The sequence below is a fragment of the Corythoichthys intestinalis genome, unplaced genomic scaffold, assembly GCF_030265065.1.
Source record: "Corythoichthys intestinalis isolate RoL2023-P3 unplaced genomic scaffold, ASM3026506v1 HiC_scaffold_30, whole genome shotgun sequence".
In the NCBI taxonomy this organism is placed as follows: Eukaryota; Metazoa; Chordata; class Actinopteri; order Syngnathiformes; family Syngnathidae; genus Corythoichthys; species Corythoichthys intestinalis.
In genome coordinates this window covers 909841-916877 of record NW_026651599.1, presented here as the reverse complement: position 1 = coordinate 916877, position 7037 = coordinate 909841, and positions in this window count along the sequence as shown.

The following is a 7037-nucleotide window of genomic DNA, read 5'->3' as shown; positions in this document are numbered from 1 at the left end:
TTTTGATGTTCACTCCCAAACCGCTGCGCAGAAGTCAACCAAACTTCACCCATTAGTGTATTGTATCACAATCTAGTAGTTACATGTGGAAATTTGGTTCTAGGACATTTGATTTGAGCGCAATCCTCAAACTTAGGTCAAAAAAGCCATTTAAGCCTTTTCACAGTGAGATCTATGCGATATGGCCGAGAAATGTAATTTTGATGTTAACTCCCAAACCGCTGCGCAGAAGTCAACCAAACTTTACCCAATAGTGTATTTTATCACAATCTAGTAGTTACATTTGGAAATTTAGTTCTAGGACATTTGATTTGAGCGCAATCTTCAAACTTAATTAAAAAAAGTCATTTAAGCCTTTTCACAGTGAGATCTATGCGATATGGCCGAGAAATGTAATTTTGATGTTAACTCCCAAACCGCTGCGCAGAAGTCAACCAAACTTCACCCATTATTGTATTGTATCACAATCTAGTAATTACATGTGGAAATTTGGTTCTAGGACATTTGATTTGAGCGCAATCCTCAAACTTAGGTCAAAAAAGCCATTTAAGCCTTTTCACAGTGAGATCAATGCGATATGGCCGAGAAATGTAATTTTGATGTTAACTCCCAAACCGCTGCGCAGAAGTCAACCAAACTTCACCCAATAGTGTATTGTATCACATTCTAGTAGTTACATTTAAAAATTTCGTTCTAGGACATTTGGTTTGAGCGCAATTATTAAACTTAGGTCAAAAAAGCCATTTAAGCCTTTTCACAGTGAGATCTATGCGATATGGCCGAGAAATGTAATTTTGATGTTAACTCCCAAACCGGTGCGCAGAAGTCAACCAAACTTCACCCAATAGTGTATTGTATCACAATCTAGTAGTTACATGTGAAAATTTGGTTCTAGGACATTTTGTTTGAGCGCAATCCTCAAACTTAGGTCAAAAAAGCCATTTAAGCCTTTTCACAGTGAGATCTATGCGATATGGCCGAGAAATGTAATTTTGATGTTAACTCCCAAACCGCTGCGCAGAAGTCAACCAAACTTCACCCAATAGTGTATTGTATCACAATCTAGTAGTTACATGTGGAAATTTGGTTATAGGACATTTGATTTGAGCGCAATCCTCAAACTTAGGTCAAAAAAGCCATTTAAGCCTTTTCACAGTGAGATCTATGCGATATGGCCGAGAAATGTAATTTTGATGTTAACTCCCAAACCGCTGCGCAGAAGTCAACCAAACTTCACCCATTAGTGTATTGTATCACAATCTAGTAGTTACATGTGGAAATTTGGTTATTGGACATTTGATTTGAGCGCAATCCTCAAACTTCGGTCAAAAAAGCCATTTAAGCCTTTTCACAGTGAGATCTATGCGATATGGCCGAGAAATGTAATTTTGATAACTCCCAAACCGCTGCGCAGAAGTCAACCAAACTTCACCCAATAGTGTATTGTATCACAATCTAGTAGTTACATGTGGAAATTTGGTTATAGGACATTTTGTTTGAACGCAATCATCAAACTTAATTAAAAAAGTCATTTAAGCCTTTTCACAGTGAGATCTATGCGATATGGCCGAGAAATGTAATTTTGATGTTAACTCCCAAACCGCTGCGCAGAAGTCAACCAAACTTCACCCATTAGTGTATTGTATCACAATCTAGTAGTTACATGTGGAAATTTGGTTATTGGACATTTGATTTGAGCGCAATCCTCAAACTTCGGTCAAAAAAGCCATTTAAGCCTTTTCACAGTGAGATCTATGCGATATGGCCGAGAAATGTAATTTTGATAACTCCCAAACCGCTGCGCAGAAGTCAACCAAACTTCACCCATTAGTGTATTGTATCACAATCTAGTAGTTACATGTGGAAATTTGGTTCTAGGACATTTGATTTGAGCGCAATCCTCAAACTTAGGTCAAAAAAGCCATTTAAGCCTTTTCACAGTGAGATCTATGCGATATGGCCGAGAAATGTAATTTTGATGTTAACTCCCAAACCGCTGCGCAGAAGTCAACCAAACTTCACCCAATAGTGTATTGTATCACATTCTAGTAGTTACATTTGAAAATTTTGTTCTAGGACATTTGGTTTGAGCGCAATCATTAAACTTAGGTCAAAAAAGCCATTTAAGCCTTTTCACAGTGAGATCTATGCGATATGGCCGAGAAATGTAATTTTGATGTTAACTCCCAAACCGCTGCGCAGAAGTCAACTAAACTTCACCCAATAGTGTATTGTATCACAATCTAGTAGTTACATTTGAAAATTTTGTTCTAGGAAATTTTGTTTGAGCGCAATCATCAAACTTAATTAAAAAAGTCATTTAAGCCTTTTCACAGTGAGATCTATGCGATATGGCCGAGAAATGTAATTTTGATGTTAACTCCCAAACCGCTGCGCAGAAGTCAACCAAACTTCACCCAATAGTGTATTGTATCACATTCTAGTAGTTACATTTGAAAATTTCGTTCTAGGACATTTGGTTTGAGCGCAATTATTAAACTTAGGTCAAAAAAGCCATTTAAGCCTTTTCACAGTGAGATCTATGCGATATGGCCGAGAAATGTAATTTTGATGTTAACTCCCAAACCGCTGCGCAGAAGTAAACCAAACTTCACCCATTAGTGTATTGTATCACAATCTAGTAGTTAAATGTGGAAATTTGGTTCTAGGACATTTGATTTGAGCGCAATCCTCAAACTTAGGTCAAAAAAGCCATTTAAGCTTTTTCACAGTGAGATCTATGCGATATGGCCGAGAAATGTAATTTTGATGTTAACTCCCAAACCGCTGCGCAGAAGTCAACCAAACTTCACCCAATAGTGTATTGTATCACAATCTAGTAGTTACATTTGGAAATTTAGTTCTAGGACATTTGATTTGAGCGCAATCTTCAAACTTAATTAAAAAAAGCCATTTAAGCCTTTTCACAGTGAGATCTATGCGATATGGCCGAGAAATGTAATTTTGATGTTAACTCCCAAACCGCTGCGCAGAAGTCAACCAAACTTCACCCAATAGTGTATTTTATCACAATCTAGTAGTTACATTTGGAAATTTAGTTCTAGGACATTTGATTTGAGCGCAATCTTCAAACTTAATTAAAAAAAGTCATTTAAGCCTTTTCACAGTGAGATCTATGCGATATGGCCGAGAAATGTAATTTTGATGTTAACTCCCAAACCGCTGCGCAGAAGTCAACCAAACTTCACCCATTTGTGTATTGTATCACAATCTAGTAATTACATGTGGAAATTTGGTTCTAGGACATTTGATTTGAGCGCAATCCTCAAACTTAGGTCAAAAAAGCCATTTAAGCCTTTTCACAGTGAAATCTATGCGATATGGCCGAGAAATGTAATTTTGATGTTAACTCCCAAACCGCTGCGCAGAAGTCAACCAAACTTCACCCAATAGTGTATTGTATCACAATCTAGTAGTTACATTTGAAAATTTTGTTCTAGGACATTTTGTTTGAACGCAATCATCAAACTTAATTAAAAAAGTCATTTAAGCCTTTTCACAGTGAGATCTATGCGATATGGCCGAGAAATGTAATTTTGATGTTAACTCCCAAACCGCTGCGCAGAAGTCAACCAAACTTCACCCATTAGTGTATTGTATCACAATCTAGTAGTTACATGTGGAAATTTGGTTCTAGGACATTTGATTTGAGCGCAATCCTCAAACTTAGGTCAAAAAAGCCATTTAAGCCTTTTCACAGTGAGATCTATGCGATATGGCCGAGAAATGTAATTTTGATGTTCACTCCCAAACCGCTGCGCAGAAGTCAACCAAACTTCACCCATTAGTGTATTGTATCACAATCTAGTAGTTACATGTGGAAATTTGGTTATAGGACATTTGATTTGAGCGCAATCCTCAAACTTAGGTCAAAAAAGCCATTTAAGCCTTTTCACAGTGAGATCTATGCGATATGGCCGAGAAATGTAATTTTGATGTTAACTCCCAAACCGCTGCGCAGAAGTCAACCAAACTTCACCCATTAGTGTATTGTATCACAATCTAGTAGTTACATGTGGAAATTTGGTTATAGGACATTTGATTTGAGCGCAATCCTCAAACTTAGGTCAAAAAAGCCATTTAAGCCTTTTCACAGTGAGATCTATGCGATATGGCCGAGAAATGTAATTTTGATGTTAACTCCCAAACCGCTGCGCAGAAGTCAACCAAACTTCACCCAATAGTGTATTGTATCACATTCTAGTAGTTACATTTTAAAATTTCGTTCAAGGACATTTGGTTTGAGCGCAATTATTAAACTTAGGTCAAAAAAGCCATTTAAGCCTTTTCACAGTGAGATCTATGCGATATGGCCGAGAAATGTAATTTTGATGTTAACTCCCAAACCGCTGCGCAGAAGTAAACCAAACTTCACCCAATAGTGTATTGTATCACAATCTAGTAGTTACATGTGGAAATTTGGTTCTAGGACATTTGATTTGAGCGCAATCCTCAAACTTAGGTCAAAAAAGCCATTTAAGCCTTTTCACAGTGAGATCTATGCGATATGGCCGAGAAATGTAATTTTGATGTTAACTCCCAAACCGCTGCGCAGAAGTCAACCAAACTTCACCCAATAGTGTATTGTATCACATTCTAGTAGTCACATTTTAAAATTTCGTTCTAGGACATTTGGTTTGAGCGCAATTATTAAACTTAGGTCAAAAAAGCCATTTAAGCCTTTTCACAGTGAGATCTATGCGATATGGCCGAGAAATGTAATTTTGATGTTAACTCCCAAACCGCTGCGCAGAAGTAAACCAAACTTCACCCATTAGTGTATTGTATCACAATCTAGTAGTTACATGTGGAAATTTGGTTCTAGGACATTTGATTTTAGCGCAATCCTCAAACTTAGGTCAAAAAAGCCATTTAAGCCTTTTCACAGTGAGATCTATGCGATATGGCCGAGAAATGTAATTTTGATGTTAACTCCCAAACCGCTGCGCAGAAGTCAACCAAACTTCACCCATTAGTGTATTGTATCACAATCTAGTAGTTACATGTGGAAATTTGGTTATAGGACATTTGATTTGAGCGCAATCCTCAAACTTAGGTCAAAAAAGCCATTTAAGCCTTTTCACAGTGAGATCTATGCGATATGGCCGAGAAATGTAATTTTGATGTTAACTCCCAAACCGCTGCGCAGAAGTCAACCAAACTTCACCCAATAGTGTATTGTATCACATTCTAGTAGTTACATTTTAAAATTTCGTTCAAGGACATTTGGTTTGAGCGCAATTATTAAACTTAGGTCAAAAAAGCCATTTAAGCCTTTTCACAGTGAGATCTATGCGATATGGCCGAGAAATGTAATTTTGATGTTAACTCCCAAACCGCTGCGCAGAAGTCAACCAAACTTCACCCATTAGTGTATTGTATCACAATCTAGTAGTTACATGTGGAAATTTGGTTCTAGGACATTTGATTTGAGCGCAATCCTCAAACTTAGGTCAAAAAAGCCATTTAAGCCTTTTCACAGTGAGATCTATGCGATATGGCCGAGAAATGTAATTTTGATGTTAACTCCCAAACCGCTGCGCAGAAGTCAACCAAACTTCACCCAATAGTGTATTGTATCACATTCTAGTAGTTACATTTAAAAATTTCGTTCTAGGACATTTGGTTTGAGCGCAATTATTAAACTTAGGTCAAAAAAGCCATTTAAGCCTTTTCACAGTGAGATCTATGCGATATGGCCGAGAAATGTAATTTTGATGTTAACTCCCAAACCGCTGCGCTGAAGTAAACCAAACTTCACCCATTAGTGTATTGTATCACAATCTAGTAGTTACATGTGGAAATTTGGTTCTAGGACATTTGATTTTAGCGCAATCCTCAAACTTAGGTCAAAAAAGCCATTTAAGCCTTTTCACAGTGAGATCTATGCGATATGGCCGAGAAATGTAATTTTGATGTTAACTCCCAAACCGCTGCGCAGAAGTCAACTAAACTTCACCCAATAGTGTATTGTATCACATTCTAGTAGTTACATTTGAAAATTTCGTTCTAGGACATTTGGTTTGAGCGCAATCATTAAACTTAATTAAAAAAGTCATTTAAGCCTTTTCACAGTGAGATCTATGCGATATGGCCGAGAAATGTAATTTTGATGTTAACTACCAAACCGCTGCGCAGAAGTCAACCAAACTTCACCCAATAGTGTATTGTATCACAATCTAGTAGTTACATTTGAAAATTTTGTTCTAGGACATTTTGTTTGAACGTAATCATCAAACTTAATTAAAAAAGTCATTTAAGCCTTTTCACAGTGAGATCTATGCGATATGGCCGAGAAATGTAATTTTGATGTTAACTCCCAAACCGCTGCGCAGAAGTCAACCAAACTTCACCCAATAGTGTATTCTATCACAATCTAGTAGTTACATTTGAAAATTTTGTTTTAGGAAATTTTGTTTGAGCGCAATCATCAAACTTAATTAAAAAAGTCATTTAAGCCTTTTCACAGTGAGATATATGCGATATGGCCGAGAAATGTAATTTTGATGTTCACTCCCAAACCGCTGCGCAGAAGACAACCAAACTTCACCCATTAGTGTATTGTATCACAATCTAGTAGTTACATGTGGAAATTTGGTTATAGGACATTTGATTTGAGCGCAATCCTCAAACTTAGGTCAAAAAAGCCATTTAAGCCTTTTCACAGTGAGATCTATGCGATATGGCCGAGAAATGTAATTTTGATGTTAACTCCCAAACCGCTGCGCAGAAGTCAACCAAACTTCACCCATTAGTGTATTGTATCACAATCTAGTAGTTACATTTGAAAATTTCGTTCTAGGACATTTGGTTTGAGCGCAATCTTTAAACTTAGGTCAAAAAAGCCATTTAAGCCTTTTCACAGTGAGATCTATGCGATATGGCCGAGAAATGTAATTTTGATGTTAACTCCCAAACCGCTGCGCAGAAGTCAACCAAACTTCACCCAATAGTGTATTGTATCACAATCTAGTAGTTACATTTAAAAATTTCGTTCTAGGACATTTTGTTTGAAC